This window comes from Centrocercus urophasianus, unplaced genomic scaffold (genome assembly GCF_019232065.1).
Source record: "Centrocercus urophasianus isolate 14NV4802_14NV808 unplaced genomic scaffold, USGS_Curo_1.0 seq_11, whole genome shotgun sequence".
NCBI lineage: Eukaryota > Metazoa > Chordata > Aves > Galliformes > Phasianidae > Centrocercus > Centrocercus urophasianus.
Window position 1 is genome coordinate 24,161,147 of NW_024884253.1, and position 21,117 is coordinate 24,182,263.

Consider the following 21,117-nt stretch of genomic DNA (forward strand, 5'->3'; position numbering starts at 1 on the left):
CTCTTTCTCTCTTTCTCTCTTTCTCTCTTTCTCTCTTTCTCTCTTTCAGAAGAATGAATGAAAAAGAGCGTTATGGGGACAGGAGTAAAGAAACTTGAAATTGTGGGCATGTTTCTTTGTGGTCAAGTATTCGGCAAAATAAGAGTATTTCCCGTTTAAATCTAACACAAAGAGTTGCCACTAGAAACAAATGGCATAAAGGTGCAACTATAACACAAAAGTTTGAGGGTAAGGAGGACCAGGAAATACACTGCTTTCTAAGCAGAAAAGCAGATGAGAACATAGGGAACCTAGATGGGGCAGACCATGAGAGTTTACAGACACAGTTTGAATTCAGTGAACATCCGTTTCCAGTCACTCTTCTGTACAGTCCTAGTTTTCCAATTTGGTATTTTTTTTTTTTACATAATTGGACCCATTAAGTAATGATCTTTTGCTGTCTTTATCTTACCAGCACATCTTCTTTCCCTTTTTATTTCCTTTCTGTCACTCATTCTGTTGTGAGCCCTTCTCCCTCATCTTTCTCAATGTGATGTGTTTCTCTCTTTCTCCAGCTATTCTGTTTCATCTTTTTTGTTATGTGTTTCTACATGTGCTCTTTCAACTTCACGTGTGTTTTATCACTTTTCTGGTAGATCTGTTTTCCTTCTCTTATTTCTGTTCTGCTAACCCCACTCCAAACTTTCTGCTGTGTCCATACATCACCCTCACCCATTCCTGTTTCTCATCTCTCGTCTGATGTTTTCACAATGCTTTCTCTCCCAGAATGAAGCCTGTGCCTTTTTTTAATGTCTCACATGTATGCACACTGGTTTGCTTTATGTTGAGCTCTTTTCTCACTCAGTGACACTCATTCTTGCTACTGTGGCAAGACTGCATCTGCAGATGCTTCTCTATCCCTTTCAGTCTGAAGCCCTTACTTCTCTCACTGCCTCATATACAATCACCTCAAACATAACAAAAAATTGCTTTTTCTTTCCTTCTCTTCTTTCGTTCCAGACTTTCCCTCTATGCAGATATTTTCCTGTGCCACGTACAATCCTCCTGCTTAATAACACACAACCTCAGCTTGTCTCTGGAAAGTATAGTCACTTACTCCATCATTAAGATCTCTCCTGATCATAAATCCTGCCCTTTTTTAGCCTGTCATCTACACTCTAGTCACTCTTTCTCATTCCTTATCACAAATAAATGCACATCTCTGCTTCTGTTTCATTGTAAGCTCTTCAGGGCAGGACTTCTTGTATGTTTATGAAGTATGTAGTGTGCTGGGTTGGGTCTGAAGTCCAGTTGCAAGACTGTTACGATATAAATATGGAAGTCGCAAATTTCATAGTGCACGGTAAGGTTTTATCCTATTGCTCCTGTCCTCAGCTGCCTTCTTTACTGACGGGCAGAGGGAAGCCGCGTGGAAGAGAGGAAGTTGCTCCCTGTAGCTTCCCCAGGCTTCACAGGCTGGCCCCCTGCAGGGTGTTGGGAAGAAATTCCAGCAACAGAACTTTCTCCTCCCACAGTAGTCTGCTTTGCTGGCATCTGGCTCTGCTGGAGAGACGGGCAGCAGATGGAGCTAGTGTGGGAGGAGAAAAAGATTGGTTTAGTCAAGTGGAATAGGAACAGGAGGCCAACTCCAGTCGGAGGGAGATTTTGTGAGGAGAGAAGGGAAACGGTTTCATTTTTGCCACCTCTTCCATATGGAAAACAGCACACTTTGAGGGTGAAAGACAATACCAAGACTAAGAAACATCGTTGAGTAGAATGAAGTAGTCTGTGTAATGAGAGCATATATTTCTTCTGTTTAAAGTATGCCTCTTGCTTCATATGCCAGTTTTCCTGTTTTTTTTTTTCCTTTTTTTTTTTTTCTTCATATTACAGTCTTTGATCCACAGATTGTTGGTAGCCAGAAAAGTGTTCTGGTTCTGGGGAATCTCTCTAGTATTCAAGAGTCATCCTAATGTGGGACTCTTCCCTAGGCCACTGTTTTTGACCACTCTCTGTGACATAATCCTGTCTAGCCAGTCTTGAGATTTGCCCCGGAACAACCATTCTCATGTTTAAACTATTTGGATAGCACTGAAAATGCAACTTCCTTTTGTTGAGAACAGAAAATCTACTAAAAAACATGGGAAACTTGAGGCAAAAGTGTTGGCAGTGGTGATGTGTGTATTGTACAATGCTCTCTGTCAGCACAGGTGCAATATTATTTGATAGTACACTGTGTAAATGTATGACAAATGTTTCTTATGGCAACAAGAATAAACACACAAAGTAGAGCTCATGACAGAAGTGATGTATATTTAGATGAATTAAATGTTGCTGAACAAATACTTAGAATGGTTGGAAAGGAGATATTATTATTATTTCCTGTTTCTAAATACAGTACAAACAATACCTGTTGAACATTATAAAATGCAGAATCCTTTATTTCCTCTTTCTTTTCTGTCTCAGTTAATCCGTATTCCTGATTGAAAAGTAACATTTGTGGAGCACTTTTGAGTTTTTATTTCAGTGCAGACTTTTTGGGCTATGAGCCAGAACAATTCTTAAGAGATTTTACTGCTGCTCAAAGATATTGCATAAAAATGTCTTTCAAAAGAAAAGCACAAAGCTCAAGTTTACACGTTTGTGTGAACATTGCTAATTTTTCTTTGTAATTTTATTGTCTCTTTGTACAATTTCTTTTAACAAAACACCTAGGTGGATGAAGTCCTCAAGCTTTCACTGATAGCTGCATTATCAATTCTGAAATGCATTCATGTATGTAGTATTCATAAATGTGATAGACATGGCTGAGTAGGAATCGGGCCATGGAGTACAGAACTTGGGAGGGGAACACCTACAATGAGGGACTGTGGTAAAGCTGAATGAGAGGTGATTGTGAATGGATAGCTCAAGTGATCATGATGAAGCTTAAGATTTGCATACTCTTATTTGTTGAAGGATTTTGGGATTATTTTTCAGAGTTCACTGTTTGCCATTAGCAAGTTGATGAAACCTGTCATTTGATGTCATGATAAAAAATGAGTATATTGTTAGCTCCCTATCCTCAGTGCTGAACTATTACTCCAAAACCATAACAGCAGTGAGTAATCACAGTAATGGAAGAATATGTCTATGGATGTAAAGTTGTTTCTTTTGTCTGCTTCGTTAAACTATTTCCATACACTAACAGGAGAAAATATCCATCAATGAAATAGTGAATGGAATAATAGTTATTAAAACAAACATTTAAATCATGAAGTTGAAACAAGTGAATACAAGATGGTTTATTGCTGTCATCTGATAGATGGTGATATTCTGAGCCAGCAGAGGATTTTTTTTTCTCTGAGTTTCTCTCTGTAGTATTAATAAGTCGTGCTGTTGAGAGATAATGCCTTTGTGTGATAGTGGGAGTGTCAACATATGATCTTTCACTGTATAGATATTTTTATGTTTTCCTAAAGCTAACATTTTTGTACTGTTTGAGCTGGTATTAACCTAAGAATTCATCTTCTGACTATTAAATATCTAATACAAAAGTTAGAAAGCAGTGTTACCATAAATAAAGGGAAAAATGGTTACTGAAACAATAATGTCTTGATCATAAGTTATTATGAATCTAGAATAAGATTCATATTGGATTATAACACTGGGTATTCTTATTCCTGAGAGCAACTGTATCAGATGGGTGTGTTCACAAAGCCTGTTGTGTAAAGAAGTGTTTTTAGAATCAGAACAAATTTCATTCACCGTGTCTGTGATTTGATAAACACTACAAAGCATGTTTCATCATCTCTCTTCTTAAGTAGACAGTTAAACTATGATTTTTCTTCTAATGCAGAATATATAGAGCTGAATCCATAGGGGAGATTTAAAGTGAATCTTATTTAGTTATGAAGTTATTTAAAGCTATGAACTCTTTTACTTCCTCCCATTTTCAGAGTTGTGACAAATAAATTACATATTGTGAAACGAAGTACAGTAGAATCAAAACTTCAGGAAAATACTGCTAATTTCCTCCATTGCAGTAAGTAAGTAGCTGAGAACCTCATTGTTTTCATTATTAATAAACTTTACATTTAGCATCCAGCTCCTCTTGAGTGGTAAAGCATGACCTTTTCTTCCATAAGCTCTGGTCTTTTAAGCTTGAAAACAGTACAGTTCTTCAGCTGGAAATTGAAAAGGAATAAACTTCAAATATCACCTTGACACACTTGTCAGCTAGTGGCCTTGGTTAACAGGTTTGCAAACACAACACAGGTAACAAAATCTGTTAAAATGCAAGCTCAAGAATTAATATGGAGAAGAAATTAAGGTAGTTTGATTTAAATAGTGCCATCTGTCCTAAAAAAGATCTTCTGCATTCTTTTTACATGTAAACAATATGCGTGATTTTCAGTTAAGTTCTGAGTCTTGCCATTGAGTGCTTTTCTACTACAAAAGTCAATAGCTACTGTATGAAAAGTAGACTCTCATTTAATTCAGAAATATATGTGGAGACTATTAATTAGCAGAATACATTCTCTACTATAATTTAAACAATTTATTGTTACAAAAATTGCAGTAGGTCAATGTTCTGCTATGAAATATGAGGTATTTTATGTTTAGAAGGTTACAGGGAACATTACAAATTCTTTAGCCTGTGTTTTCTTCAAATACAGTTTGAAAAAATGGTCCCCATTCCAAAGAGTTCACCAATGACCTCGTATGTTACACCTTAGATGCAAGGAAGATTTTTTTTTATAACTCTTGTTCCTCTTATATTCCTATTGCAGATTTCTGACTTCTTAGTGTTTGAGCATCACAGCTATTAGTGATTCTCAATTTTACTAAAGAAATAAAACAGATAAACAGATTTATGTAATTGCCTTATGCAGTGCAAAGTAAACCTACCAAAACATGTATTCCTAATGGTTCCTGACATGAGATCATACTAAAATAAAGACGGACTTCATTAGCCCACCAGAAAGCCCTGAAAAATCCATTTTGCTCTTTCATTACTTAGAAGACGTCTTACAGTAGAACAGTGTAAATTTGCCTTCCCATTCATTGTTTCTTCAGAGTGGATACACCATCTTCTTTAACTGATTTAAGATTTACATTGCTCTTTGTCAGTTTTATTTGAATCCATCTAAAAGGTCAGTGCATGCTCTAGGCACCTCTCCTTCTGCACTCAGCAAGACTGAATTGTAACAATTTGTAAAGAGAGAATGTGGTATCATATGGATTAAAAAAAAAAATCAAACTGCATTTGGTCTCAGTATTTTAAAGTCTGTCTCATCCTTCTGCTTTCCTGCATGACTGTGGAACTAAAACCTAAAGGGCTGATGTTGATACTTTCTGAAGATCCTTAAAGCAACAATGAAAGTTTTAAATTACGCTCACTAAATTGTTTGAGGCTTCTCACCTTCCTGTTCCAGATTTCTGTTTATTGTCTAACCTGTTTGCTGTCCTCAAACCACACTACTGACCATAATCCGAAGGAGCAGGTTGAATCTGTTTAATTTGTTAACTGTGATATGTCAAATGACAGATTTAGTTTCATTCTGTGTGAGGAGGACCAGGATTAGTGCTGCAAGCATGATTTTACTTGGCACAGAAAGGGATTTGAAAAATAATTATGATTAGAGCTTTATCTTTTAAAGAGAGGTCACGCTATTTGGAACCTTTATTTGTTGGTTACCTGGCAACTGTTCATTCATGTTCCTGCTTATCATCATTCATTATAAGCATCTTTGTTGTACAGTAAGAGCAATTAAGTGGTAACAACTTATTTCTGTGATGAATTAAAACTGACAGAAATTACAGAAAAAGAAAAATAATATTTCTGTTGTCTTACTTATTAACTACAACTGCTGTTATAATGTTTATATATTAACAACTGTTTTATACCAGCTGAAGAGTTATCTGCACTTCAGCTGTGATTATAATACTCCTAGCATACCTTCTGAGGTATTACAGCACATAATTGACTTAGGGGCTTGGACATGTGTTTTTGTCATGCTTAAAATCTATTAATTTCAGGATCAGGACTTCAGGCTATGAGGAAATTTATCTCCTCTTAATTCTACTGCACAGGCAGTCTAAACCAAAGCGTTGAGGCTTGAACCCAGCAGTTGAAAAGGGGTTGAAAAATCAGAGATTAAAATATACTATGAGGGGGGCATGCTGAAGCAATAAGCCCCAACGATTCTATAGAACATTAAAGTCACTTCCTGCTTTCTCTCTATAGAAAACAACAGTTTTTATTACACTGTGTGAAAACACATTCATAAAGCATATGATTTGATAATTGTTTTGTGACTCTAGATGACAAATATTTTGCCTTTTTTGTTAGTTCTTGATTGATCGTATTTTGACTGACCCTTGTGTGGAATAGCTTTGCAGAAAGGAGCAGCTGTGCTGTAGTTTATTCAAAGAAGATGTCTCTTTGAAAGCAATACTGGGACAATTTCCCTATGGCTGCATCTTGAGAGAATGTGTGTTGTTCTAGGGCTAGGATAGAAGGTGATTAGTCTCTCTGTTGCTACTGCTTGGTCTGGAAGTGGCTTTGCTTCTCCCTCTGGGACTGGTGCATTCCACTTTGAGTATCTAATTGTATTGACTCACCAGTACTGTTCATACCAGGCTGTGCTTATGGGGGACAAAGTAACTGCTGTAAGACAAATCGGTATGGATTTTCATCAGCTTTTCCTGCTCACGTAACATCTGTATTACATGAAGCTGATGTTCAGCATTTTTACATTTGAGAAACAATTGAACTGTTTGTGTAGTTGTGTCGATCACTTGGAAAGAAATGCTAAGCTCAGAATCTTTTTTATTGTATTTTTCCACATGATCTTGTAGAGACACAGTTCTTTTATTTCATTGATCCATTTGTTTTTGCTGACAAGTCTCCACTTACGTGTGTGAAATATAGGCTAGCAAGGAGGGAGACTTCCTTATTCAGAAAGTTATCAGCTCAAAGGCAGAGGAAAAATAGATAGCAAAACATAAGAACAAACATCCTTTTCAATGGGAAGGAGCATGCTTCTTTTAAATGTGACGATAGATTTTTATGAAATGAAATACCAAAGAGGAAATTGCTTCCTTCTTGTGTTGTATCTGGATCTGAAGGTGATGATCCTGTCAGAGTTTTTTGTTCTTACCTCAGACTTTGGTCGTGTGATGTCCTTCTAGGAAATTGCTTTGACCCACTGTCTTGACAGAGCAACTGACATATTCTGTTTGTCTATATACTGTGTTTTACACGCTGTGCAGAATAGTAGCAATGTATTTAATTACACATGAAATAGATCATCTGTCTTCCACACAATAAAGTTAATTATTATTGCTAGCAATAATAGATTTATATAGCTTAATTTACAGCATGATTTTGATCTTGGCAAATGAGACTTTTTTCTTATTGGTTCTACATATAAATAATCATATATATGTTTAGATATTCTATATATAAAAATAAAAAAAAACAGAACTGTACTACATTTTTAAAAAAATTACTTAATCATGAAGTACTGGCTTCTGACACTTCTATCCTTCCCTACTTGTACAGTATGTCATCCTTGAAAATGTTTTCATTATCTCTATCTGTGTTGTAATTTCTAATATGTAGGAAAAATATGATGTTAGTGATTAAGGCACTGTATTGGGAGGTTGGAGATCTGAGTTGTGTGTCCAGTTCAATTATGACTTCACATATTGATAACAAGGTTGTCAATATTGATAGCAAGAGCTATCATCTTTTTAACTTAGCTTCCACAAATTTGCATTAAAGTAATTGAAGAGTAATTCCTGTTGTTTCCAATACATAGCAAAAACAATAGAATAGAAGTCATAGAATCATAGAAACACAAGGTTGGAAACGACCTATGAGATCATCTAGTCCAACCATCTTCTCATTACCATTGCTACCACAAGCACTAAATCATATCTCGCAGCTCCTCATCCAGACTCCTCTTGAACACTGCCAGGGACAGCGACTCCACCACCTCTCTGGGCAGCCATTCCAGTGCCTGACCACTCTCTGAGAGAAAAAGATTTTCCTCATGTCTAACCTAAACCCCTTCTGGTACAACTTGCATCCATTTCCCTGGGTCCTGCTTGTTGCCTGGGAGAAGAGACCAAACCCGTCTTCATCACAACCTCCCTTCAGGAAGTTGTAGAGTGCAATGAGGTCTCCCCTGAGCCTCCTCTTCTCCAGACTGAACAATCCCAGCTCCCTCAGCCGCTCCCCGTAAGACTTGTGCTCCAGACCCTTCACCACTTTCATTGCCCTTCTCTGGACACACTCCAAGGCCTCAATGTCCTTCCTGTATTGAGGAGCCCGAAACTGAACACAGTACTCAAGGTGTGGCCTCACAGTGCTGAGTAGAGGGGGATGATCACCTCCCTGCTCCTGCTGGCCACACTATTTCTAATGCACGCCAGGATGCTGTTGGCCCTCTTGGCCACCTGGGCACACTGTCGGCTCATGTTCAGCTGAGCATCAACCAACACCCTGAGGTCCCTTTATTCTTCACACTCATCCAGCCACTCATTCCCAAGCCTGTAACACTGCATGGGGTTGTTGTGCCCAAAGTGCAGAACCTGACACTTGGCCTTGTTGAACCTCATCCCATTCACCTCAGCCCAGCGATCCAGCTTATATAGATCCCTCTGAAGGGCCGCCTTACCCTCAGGCAGATCAACACCACCTCCCAACTTGGTGTCATCTGCAAACTTGCTGAGGGTGCACTCAATACCCTCATCTAGGTCATCAATAAAGATATTAAACAAGATTGGCCCCAGTACCGAGCCCTGGGGGACACCACTTGAAATGGGTCACCAGCTGGACTTAACTCCATTAACCACTACCTGTTGGGCATGGCCCTCTAGCCAGTTCCTTACCCAAAGAAGGGTAGACCTGTCCAGACCACGGGCAAAGAGTTTCCCCAGAGGAAACCTGTGAGAGACTGTGTCAAAGGTTTGGCTGAAGTCTAGGTATACTACATCAACAGCCCTTCCCTCATCTACCAGACTGGTCATCCAGTCATAGAAGAGGATGAGGTTGGTCAAGCACGACCTGCCTTTCACAAACCCATGCTGGCTAGGCCTGATCCTCTGGACACCACACACATGCTGTGCGATCTCACCCAAGATGATTTGCTCCATTACTTTCCCTGGTATCGAGGTCAGACTAACAGGCCTATAGTTCCCCGGATCCTCATTACAGCCCTTCTTGAAGATAAGAGTCACATCAGCAAGCCTCCAATCTTCTGGGACCTCTCCAGTTAACCAGAAGTGCTGATAGATGGCCGAGAGTGGCTTGGCAATTACCCCCACAAGCTCCCTCAGCACCCAAGGGTGTAGCCCATCCAGTCCCATGGCCTTGTGACAGTCTAGATGGAGGAGGAGCTCTCTGACTGTCTCCACCTGAATCACTGGGGATATATTCTGAGTAGCATCCCAGACTTCCAGATCAGGGCATAAAACGCCTAGAGGATAACTGATCTGGCTATTAAAGGCAGATGTAAAGAAGGCATTGAGGACCACAGCCTTCTCCTTGTCCTCAGTGGCCACATTCCCTGCTGTGGCAAGTATAGGATGAGAATTATCCTTGGTTCTTCTTTTGCCATTGATATATTTATAAAAGGATTTTTTTATTGTCTTTTACTGCAGTGGCCAATCTGACTTCAAGTTGGGCTTTTGCCTTTCTAACTTCCTCCCTGCATACCTTAGCTACTTCCTTGTGATCTCCCCAAGTAGCCTGTCCCTTCTTCCAGAGGATGTAGACTCTCTTTTTCTCCCTGAGTCTCAACAGTAATTCCTGGCTGATCCACACCAGTCATCTTCCCCTACAGCTTGCCTTACAGCACTCAGGGACAGCCTGTTCTTGTGCCTTTAAGATTTCCATCTTGAGGAGCATCCAGGCTTCCTGGGCCCCTTTACCCTTGAGAAGTGACTCCCAAGTGACCCGTGGTACAAGTGCCCTGAACAGATCAAAATCTGCTCTCTGGAAGTTCAAGAAAGTAGTTTTGCTGGTCACTCTTTTGACATCTTCAAGAATGGAGAATTCTACAATTCCACGGTCACTCTGCCCAAGACAGTCCCCAAGCTTCACTTCTCCCACCAGTCCTTCTCTGTTAGCAAAGACCAGGTCTAGCAGGGCACCAACCCAGTAGGCTCTCCTACCAGTTGCATAAGGAAGCTACCTTCCACACAGTCTAGAAACCTCCTGGACATCTTCCTCTGTGCCGTATTATATTTCCAACATACATCAGGGAAATTGAAGTCCCCTGTGAGAATAAGTGCTGGTGATTGCGTGACTTCCTCGAGCTAAGTGATGCTAAAGAGACATAAATGCTTCTTCATCATTCATTTGTCTTAGAGCAGTATTTTTTTTTTTTTAAATGAAATAAATAAACAAACAAACAACAAAGAAACAGTAAGGAAATAACGTAAAAAATACATACAGTATTTCAGTTTGGTTATCAGTGTAATAATGAAGTAATGAGGATGTTCAAGAAAAAAAGAGCAGAAAAGGTAAAACAAATGTGTCCATAGTAACATGTGCAATCTTTTTTTGCTTCCGTTTTAGTTTCCCTGTTTTTTTTTTTTCTTAATGTAAGTACTACAACTTGACAGTTAGCGGAAGATGCAATCAGACAGCTAAAGAATACAGTGTATCATATTGTATTTCAGAAGGAAAGTTTGAATAAGAAAACTCTTGGTACCCAAATATGAAATCAGTTAGTCTGGTTCAAAGTGTATTTGAATAATAAAATGGATTTCAGATCAAACTGTGAACGTTCCACAATGCAAAGTTAAAGAGTTCTATTTTTTAAGAAAATGAGATATTAAATAATTACTTTTTTTTTTTTTTTAAACAAACATTCATGTTACTTTGTTACCACAGTATCTAACCTTTTTTGTTTAATACACATAGGCTCTCATGAAATGTAATAAAAGATTAGACTTGCTGTGTATTAATGTGTTTATTAGACACCACTTTACAATCAGTGGATGCACACATTATAGTTATGAGGTATACCAGAGAGCTTGGCTACATAGTTATTACACCAAAGCAGAAAAGATAGGAGCTTACCCATATCCTGGGCTCACTTATGAAACTCCAGCAGAGCAGAGCAGTAGTAGTCAGCTGGTAGTTACCTCTTAAATGGGTCTAGGAGAAGTGGAGCCAGGCTCTGCCCCTTCCGGTAGCACAGGTGAATTGCCTTCACCTGTGTTCCCGTGGTTGACTCAATGCTTGCCTCAGGTGATCAGTCGGAGGTTCGGGCTGTGATTTAGCAGTTCCCATACACACCACAAATAGGCAGACTTGCTGCTCACATACTTCTGTTATTAAATAGCTAATTGTGCAACATGAGGCACTGAGGGAATAAAAAATTTGCTATATTGACGTGTTAAGTTTAGAATTGGAAGCTGAATCTTTAAGCCACCTGCACCTCAAGTTATGAACTTATTTTCTGCCACTTTTCTCATAACTTTTCCTTGCTTCTTTCTTTCTTATCTCATTTTTGTTTGTTTGCTTACTTGTTTTTCATTTGTTTTCTTCAGCTTGCCTTTGTACAGCCTGCTGCCAAGGAAAAACATCTGTCTTTACTAAACCATAAAATCATTGATATTAGAGATGGAGAATGACTTTTAAAGAGCCTATTTCTCTGCCAGTGCTGGATCACTTACTATTGTATATTTGCTGGCATTTTGTAAATTCAAGTTTTAAAATCTACAGCGATGGGACTTTCAAAATTGAACTTGAAAAGACTCTGGTAAATGTACATTAGGGAAAGCTAAACTGGAAGTGCTCCTTTCGGTAGACTTCTCTTTTGGCTACTGGCAACAATAGTTCAAAGTTGACTCCAGTTAGGAATACCACAGAACCTATAGAAGCTTCGTCTTTTTAGGTTAACAACTAGAAGCCAGGTTATGTGTCCTAAGTCATTTCAGATAGCACTAGGCTCTTCTGTTTCGGTAACTTAATTCTATTCCAGATTTTAATGAAGGTGGAGATTGTCAAGGCACTTGTAGGTATGGGGCTCTCTAAGGTAGATGCTGTAATTTTAATGTCTTGATTTGGAGTTAACTCCTTCTCTCTTCATGGGTGCTTTTCATTAAGTGTCTGAGTACCTGGTGCTGTTCACATTGTGTTGTCTGTCTTGCTTGACCTTTAGATAATGTTCCAGAATAGCACAGCTAGGGATGTATTTGCTGTTCTCTGGTAAATCAGATCCTCTCAAGTCACACTGGAAACTGTATGTCAAGACAAAGCTAAGAACAGAACTGCACTGCTGTAGAGTACTCTCTCTCGCTCATGCCCCACACATCATTAAATACATTTATCACATAATGCCAGAGGATAACACTTACCTCTTCAGATTTCATGTATTTTAAATATTTACAGATGTGAAGAACAAAGCATTGCTCTAATGACATCAAGGCAGTTTTGCCTTCAACCTTAATGAGGCCAGTCCTGAGCCTGTTTAAATCAGTGTGCAACATGCTAATCTACAGAGGCACATTTTACAAACAGTGCTCATGACAGTTTTTTGATGCCTTTCCCTAAGTGATTTTAAAGGCTGTCTTTCCTTCTGAAATACACAAACCTCTAAACAGCTATTTTTTGCCGTTAAAGGAAGAGAATAGAATGTTTTTTTTATAGAGTAATTAGAAAATATATTTTAGAAGAATAAACTTCCTCGATGTCTATAGCCTGATAGACAATCCTCCAAAAATTAAAAAATGAAAATGACATTTTATTAATTTATCTGTGTAAGAGTCTTGAGTCCTAAAGAATAATTAGCTGATTACAAGTACTTCTGTTAATTTAATGGACTGATTTAATGGAAATTTGCATTTTTGTGTTAATGTTAGACTTTGCATCTCATCATAGTTGGATACGTTAATTCATTGATTTGTTTATGCTATTTGCTGTAGGCGTCCAGAACTGTGAAAGTGACTGGGTCATAATAAGAGAGTTGTTGGCCAGTTTATACGTTTGCTTGTTTACTTCTTTGTACATTCAAAACTCCTAATACCTGAGTGTGCTACCTGATGTACAATTTCACTGAATTTTCTGCTAAAATGTAATTATAGAGATAGTAGTTCTACTGTTGATTCTTAGGTTTGCATTTGGAAAGGAAGAGTGATTATATCTGCAATCTTCTATTCCTGAAGATCTTCCACTGTAATATTTAGTTCTACTCTATTGTTTTGCACTGACAGGCTCATTTAGAGAAAAAACAGTATTTTCATTCCTTTGTGAATGATCCATCATTTTTCCTGGCTGCTAGGAGAATTCACTTTTTGTCCCAGCTGTCAGATAAAGATAGAGTCATTGTTCTTCATGGATTAATTGCTTAGATGTATTTTCCATTGAGATATTAGAGAATTTTTCTCTGCATGCATGATCTTTCTAAGGAGCTGATGTCAGTTTAAATTGGACCAAAAGAATTTAGATTCTGTGGACATATATTCTTTCTTTAGTTTTGATTAAAACAAAGCAAAACCTGTGTTTCATGTAAGAGTTTGATTTTTTGTTGCTGTTGTTGTTATTGTTTGTTTTTGAGTTTGTGTTTTATGAATATTCCCTTCCCTCTATGAATTTTCAGCAGCCCAGGAAATGATTCTTAAGGTGAAAGCAAGCTTTAACAATGTTAAAGCACTGTGTTTGGTGATATTTAATAAAATTATGAGTGGCTGAGGGCAGGAGAGTCTTAAGCAACTGTAGCTTCTCTAGTGTTCAAATGAAAGAATTTGTCACGCACATTAGTCTTAATGGGATAACCAGAAAAGGAGAGATCGAGACTTTTAACTTTAAAATGTCCTACAAAGAATATACTTTGTAGATTTAATCTTGTTTTTAGACATCAAATAGCTACATGTGTGGCTGAAAATTGTTTGACGGTGTTTAGTGAAATACAAATAAAATAATTAAAAATGATTTTTTTCCTTTGTAACAAAGAATTCATAGAGCCATTGAAAGAAGTGAACAGCCTTCAAATTTATGTACAAGAGTATGAATATGCTTAATATGCTTTTGCTACATGGTTTCTTTTTATAGAGCTCATATATTATCCGTGTTTCAATGATAAAGAGAAACAGTTGAAAAACAGAAAGAAGGGAATCTACCCATATTTTCTCTATTTTCTTTTACTTGTACTATTTTTACTTGTGCTACTTTTTGCTTATTTACTTATTATCCTAATTGGATATGGATATGGATACTATGTCAAGTGGTCTCGACTGGAAAGCATTGATGAGATTCAAACTTAACAGAATCCATCAGATTTTGCCATTAATTTTATTGGATCCAATATTTACTCCAAGCTGTTTGAAAAGCCTTGAATCACCCAACATTTTAATGGTGTCAGTGAATGGTTTACACTGAATGCCTAAGATGAATGTTGTTATTTAAACCCATAATCTCAGCCAATACATACAGGTTAAAATTGGTACAAAAAGAAGTGGAGATAAAATATCTGTGTGTGTGAACTGAATCTTGTCATTAGAAGAAAGTGTGATACCACTTAGAGAGAGACCACTATGAAAAAATCCCAGAAAGAATACTAGGGGGGAAAGGAAAGTTAATTCTAAGCGTTTAATGAAAGAGCTTATATAGTCTAACTTACGTCATCAGCCATAATGGACTGGATTCTTTCCTTGCCCTATACTCTCAGTCTAACTGTAATTTTCCTTCTTCAGTGAAGCTGATGTCTCTACTGACAGCTATTAACTATAATGTTTATTCTTTCGTATTAGTCTGTCTACTTTAAGAACTCAATAACTATCTCATTAGAACAAAATTTTGTATTGTATTGCATCAATTGACTTCTCCGCTTCATTGCTTTTGTCATTTAATACTATTCAGCCACCATATATGAAAGTGTCTTTTTCCAATAATATTTAATTCAGTGCTGCCAATTGTGACCCTGTGTGGTTTGAAAGTCATAAAATAGCTTTTGAAATATTTTTGTTTGCCTTCTGATTTTTGAGCTTTTTTGTGAGCATTTTCAAGATAATTTTTTATTTTCCTGAATTAATGACAGGAACTTCAGTTAAAGAAGGAACAAAATATTTTCATTATAGCCAATAAACTAAATCTTCAAGAAAGATACCAAATGGTTAAGGTATCACTTATCTAAAATTCCAGTCACAATGCTCACCTCACAGTACTTTTCAGTTTGGATTGTCTTTCAAAACACCATTTGCTTGTTATTTTTTTTTCTACTGTTAAAACTTGCCACTTCAAAAGGTCAAAGTGCTTCTAGCTGCTGCCAAAGACTTTTTCAAAGGGTTGTTGTGAAGGGCATCAACATTTTACATTTTACCTAATACTGTTAAACTGTCTAAAAGTGGCTGGCTGACAGGCCTGGTACAGCAGTGTATGCTTGACCATGGAAGAAGCCTAACTATGATTAGCCTAACTTTTGTCTTGAATGCTAACTGTTTGCAGCAGCATAGACTGAACTTTTTTTTTGTACAGAATCTATAATTTATTACACTGGAGGAGGAAAGCACAGGTTCTACTGCTTCTAAACTAAGATTGTGATTTTATTCTCTAACTCAGTATTTTGTAGCATCTATGGGAGACAAATGGAATTGTGAAGTGGCATTCTAGAGAGCAGACATCCAAAGGCAGTACGTTACAGTACCAGTGTCAGTAATGACATGTACTTTTAGTAACATACCAAAAATCACTTGTAAATGGGTAGGTTAATTTAGATACTGGTATTTAGATAATAAAATTCCTCCTTCTTCATATATAATTGGATACTTTTAAAATTATTTTATTTTGCTGCTTTATTTTGGTTTACCTTAATTGAAAAATGTGAAACTTAAGGAGACAGAAAAAGTAGCTGACTGTTTAGAAAATATTTTCATGAGAAAAATGCCAGTGATGCACATTCAATGGATATTGATTTTGAGGGAGGGAGAAGCAGGGAACAAACATTTGACTGCTTTAAAATATAAAGTTAAACTTCAGAGTTCCCTCAGTGATTCATACATGAGTCAGAAGTTGAAAATCAAGGGATGACCTTTGGAAGACCTTGCAATAGGGATTCTGCTTGTTCAAGAAATGGGAAGTTCAGCATTATTTTAACTATGTCTACCTATAATTTTAAATCAGCTACTGCATCTCTTTCCTACAATTCAGAAAATGTTACTTGGGTAGAAAGGAAGCAGCAAGTCTTTAATTTTAAAGTAAGAGCTTAACAGAAATACACTGTTACCTGTCAGATAAATGCAGTGGATGGTGTGGCTGTCTGTTTTGAAAGAAGAGAGCAGGAACATTGCTCTTTGCTTGTACCAATAGACTCAGATTTGGTTATATTCACCCAAAGAATCTCTAGACTAGTGGAATGAATTTAACTCATTATGTTCAGCTTAGATGTAAAGCCCTGATCACAAATGTTGAAGACAAAAAAGCATTGGAAGTGCAGTCCCAGATGGCTGTAAAACCAGCCTTACATAATGTGAAGCAGATCCCTTACAAGATATTATTTCTGTGTTCACTATGAGCTTCAATTTATACTCTGTGGATTTATTCTGAAAGAACATGTTATTGGAAGATTTTTGAAAGAGATCTGTTTATATATAATATATTTAATAATACAACTATTTTTGAAGGTTTTCTGGAGAGTTCTTTGTAAAAATGTTGATCTAGTTTAAATTGCAGTAGACCTAACCGATTAATATAATTCTGTAGTATATTAAATGAGTTTAAAGATTTCAAGAATGGATAATAAACTGAAAAGCTTTGGATAAACTTTTGTATCATAGAAAATTTCTTTCAATCAGTTTTCTTGACTCAAGATACAGCACTCATGGCAAATTAACTTGCAGGAGTTAAGTTTCAAAATAACAGGTCATGTTTCAAAAAGTATAAAATTCACTATCAGACAGAATAACTCTACTGGTAAGCTAATGGATGCTACAGAAGTCTTCAGGACAATGCTCTGAGGGATTTGAGTTCAGGCATGCTTTGTGTTTAACAGGATAGAGGTGAGTTATTGCACTAGTTATTTGTGTGTGTGTGTGTGCTCAAAAATGGTCACAGGCACATTTAATTTAAGCATGTCTGGTCTTTTCTATGAGTGTTCTTACATGAACTGATTTTTGAGTTGTTCCGTTTGGTGATTCACTCTTCTCAGATGATATGTGAAGGGGAAGAGTCCAGAACATCTGTGCTAGTTGTAGCTTCTGTCAGAAAATACTAATGTCTGAGGCTGTGTTGGAAAACAGATTCTTTTACTGTTTATTTGTTTTGCATAACAGTATTTTCTTAGGACTCACATTATCCAGGCATCACAGTGAAGGGTTAGCTTCAGACACCTTTGTGGTAGATGGGGAGCTTAACCAGATTTGAAGACTTGAGAAACAAGACTTCAGTATTAGTCTGCAGTAGAGTCATAGTGATCTATTGGGAAAGGGCTTAGTCATATTTTACATGTGATTTTGAAACTATGCCATCAAATGTCTGAAATCATTGCATAAATTAGGTCGAGAGTCTGCACATTGTTGTCTGCCCTGCATTATATTTCCTTAGAATTTCTGCTTTCTAATGAGCATGTTTTCCTTGGATGCAAGTTTAGGTTTGAAAGAGAAGGTGCTGATTACAAGGGAGATGGACATGCTTTTTTTTTTTTTTTTTTCACTGTCTGTAGAAAAGTTAGTGACAGTGCAAGTTACCCAACACTGTGCCAAAGCTGATCAAACCAGAAATAGAATGTGAGAATGGAGTCAACAGAGGTGGAAACATTAATTGTTAACTCTGAATATCACCTCTGCATCAGCTCTCATGAAATCTAGAGAGACCTAGAGAAACCTTGCCATCTGAAGAAACCTAGACAGGCTTGAGCAGTATGCCCAGGAGAACCTCATGAGATTCAACAAAGCCAATTGCAAGTTCTTTTAGTCTTTTACCTGGGTCACAGTAATCCCCATTGTCCATACAAGCTAGGGGACGAAAGGATTTGAGCACAGACTGCTGAAAAGAACTTGTAGGTACTGGTGGATGGGAAGCTGGATATGAGCCAGCAACATGCCCTCACAGCCCAGGAAGCCAGTCATATCCTGAACTGCATCTGAAGAAATGTGGTCAGCAGGTCAAGGGAGGTGATCCTGCCCCTCTACTTTGCCCTGGTGAGACCTCATCTGGAGTACTGTGTCTGGATATGGAGTCCTTGGTACAGGAGAGATATGGACCAGTTGGAGCACGTACAGAGGAGGGCCACAATAATGATTCAAGGGATGGAACACCCCTCTTATGAGGAGAAACTGAGAGCTGGGGCTGTTCAGCCTGGAAAAGAGGAACCAGGTGTCTGGGAACACCTGGTAGCAGCCTTTCAGTATCTGAAGAGGAACTATAGGAAAGAAAAAAAGTTTTTTTTTTTCACACTAACGGCAATGAAGCACAGGAACAGGATGCCCAGAGATGTGGTGGATGTCCCATCCCTGGAGTCATTCAAGGTCAGGCTGGATGGGGTTCTGAGCAACCTGACCAAGCTAAAGATGTTCCTGCTCACTGCAAGGGAGTTGGACTAGATGAACTTTGAAGGTTCATTCCAACTGAAATGATTCTGTGATTCTATGAAATAATTCCCTGCAATTTATATGCCTGCCATACCAGATTACAAACTTTCTATTGAGGTTGCATGTTGTGGATAGTGTAAATGCTATGATCTTACCTCACATTCAGGTCTGTACCTCCTGGAAAAGTCCCAGAATTAATGAAATCTTGGTGGAAAACCTCTTTCCTAAGGGCAAATAAAAGGCTTTAGCCCCTTAGTTGGATGTGGAGAATTACGTTGCACTTATTTGGGATGTGATTTGGGAGTAACCTGTGCTTGAATTCTCCTGTGCTGATGGGCATAAGTCAAAGGAACTTTGAAAAGATCATTCTTTGTTGGTGCTTCTTGAAACTCTAAAAAAAGCCAGTGAAAAATTATTTGAACCATATTTTTTGGAGCTGAGCTAGGAGGATCAGATTGTGTTATCTAGCAGCAGCCCTCTGAACTCCTGTATTAGCAGGCATCCAGTATTACTAATGCCCTTAAGATTACATTCAAAGTAGTATTCAGTTGGGAAAAAATGAGTCTTCCTCCATTTTTTTTCCCCTTACATTTTTTTTTTATAGTTTGTCCTGGTGTATAGAATAAGACTGGAAAAAGTCTGGGAAAGCATGCTTTTAAGAATGGTGTTTAGAGTAATACAGAGTGTTCAGTGTCCTGAAAGGGGAAAGCTCAGTGTAGTTGTTTTTTTTAATCATTGATATTACTATCCTTCTCACAGAAGGATAATACTGTCTTCAGCATAAACTGTGTAAATTTCAAGCTACTGATAACTGTTGTGATAACTCCTGTACAAGTCAAATGTTTTCTCCTGAGCTGACACCCTCCATTCTCTTTTCATAAGCAAATTCTAAATCTGAATGAGCGTTTTTTTTTTGGTGTCTGACCTTGTAGCTGAAACTGCTGTGTGGTACATCATGAATGAGCTTCAAATCAAGGTGAACAAAATGTTCATCATGTCACACTTGTCTATCATATCAGCAACGTGCACAATAAATTTGCTGTGTATATAGGTTGTCTTTGTTGTATGAGATTGATTTACTTTATCTATGCTACATACAGTTTTAAAAGTTTGTAGGTAAGACCATAACAAGCATTTTCAATTTCTGTCCTAAAGTGAAATCGGAGCTACTGGATCGTGGTTCTTCAGATACACCCTTGTTCTTTATGTGAATGTGGTTATTAGAACATAATGTATGGGACTCTTTCTCCCCACTTCAAGTTTATTGTTTTACTTTAAAGTACAAGAGAAATTACTGAAAATAGGGTAAGACTAGTAGTCTTAGTAATAGCCAAATTCCTACAGTGAAATTGTGTCCTGATTGAAATGAATGGGGATTTTTATTTGACATTTCTGTGTCTGTGGTCACCTTACTTCTCTTACAAAGCTATTGCTTAAAGTGTGAGAGGAATATGGCTGCAGTTTGGGAATCCTCTGCCACCAGCTAGCATGTTTCCGGTTGCTTGTACTCTCTATTCTTCATTCATGAGATTAGCTCTTGGTAGCATTAGTGGTTGAATGCTGTAATATATGGGGAGTATTGCTTTCATGATAAGTCTGTGGCTGATAGAAATGACTGATAATTTTCCAGAAATGTTTCTTGTGTGATTGAAAAAATAACTTTAAGTCATTAAGACTTACTGCATTTTATTTTTATTTTATTTAGAAAGTGATAAGATAGAAAAAAATGGGGCAGTGCAGATAATTGTAAAGATATCTGTGAAGAGACTTAGCTAGGTCTTGTTTGAGTGAGATACTGGACAACTAATTTTCAAGATAGCACCTGAGTTTAATCCACTTACAGAAAAATAGAACTGTTAATTATATTTAACTTACCTGTATATACCAGGTGGACGTATAGAAGGTCAGTAGAAACATTTTTCTTACTTTTCATCATGGTATTAAATGAGTACATCATTTCTGCCTCAAGTTGAAATAATTTTCTCTCAAAATTATTCTGGAGTGTTCACTAGCAGTACAAGCTGTAAATGCTGCTACTTTGACCTATCCACTTTGTTTGATCTGCATGCTGAGACAAATTATTTGCATTTTGCTGCAAGTGGAGAAGGAAAGCATGATACATACTACACCACTGCTGCTCCATTAGCATTAGCAGTGCTACTCCTCCTGTCTTTGGCTGAGGACCAAGTGTTTATATTAAAATATGTGAGATGCTCATATGTCACTATAATTGTCTTTGTGATATGCAAGACATATCTCTCCTACAATGCATAGTGAAACAGATATCCCGAAAAACCATTGATTCTATCTGCTATGCTTACTAGGTAGTGGAGTCAATTTCCCAATAGCAGTCATACTGCTACATACACGAGACTTCATAGAATCAAAGAATCAGAATGACCTGGGTTGAAAAGGACTACAATGATCATCCAGCTTCAACCTCCCTGCCATGGGCAGTGTCACCAACCACCAGACCAGGCTGCCCAGAACCACATCCAGCCTGGCCTTGCATGCCTCCGGGGATGGGCATCCACAACCTCCTTAGGCAATCTGTTCCCATGCATCACCACCCTCTGAGTGAAAAACTTCCTCCTAATATCTAACTGAAAC

General features: G+C 37.7%; 1 protein-coding gene across 1 annotated transcript in view; it reads left to right on the forward strand.

The window, feature by feature from the left end:
• The window catches only part of MMP16 (matrix metallopeptidase 16), a 169,823-nt gene that overhangs the window by 713 nt on the left and 147,993 nt on the right, over positions 1–21,117 (forward strand). The window lies entirely within an intron of this gene.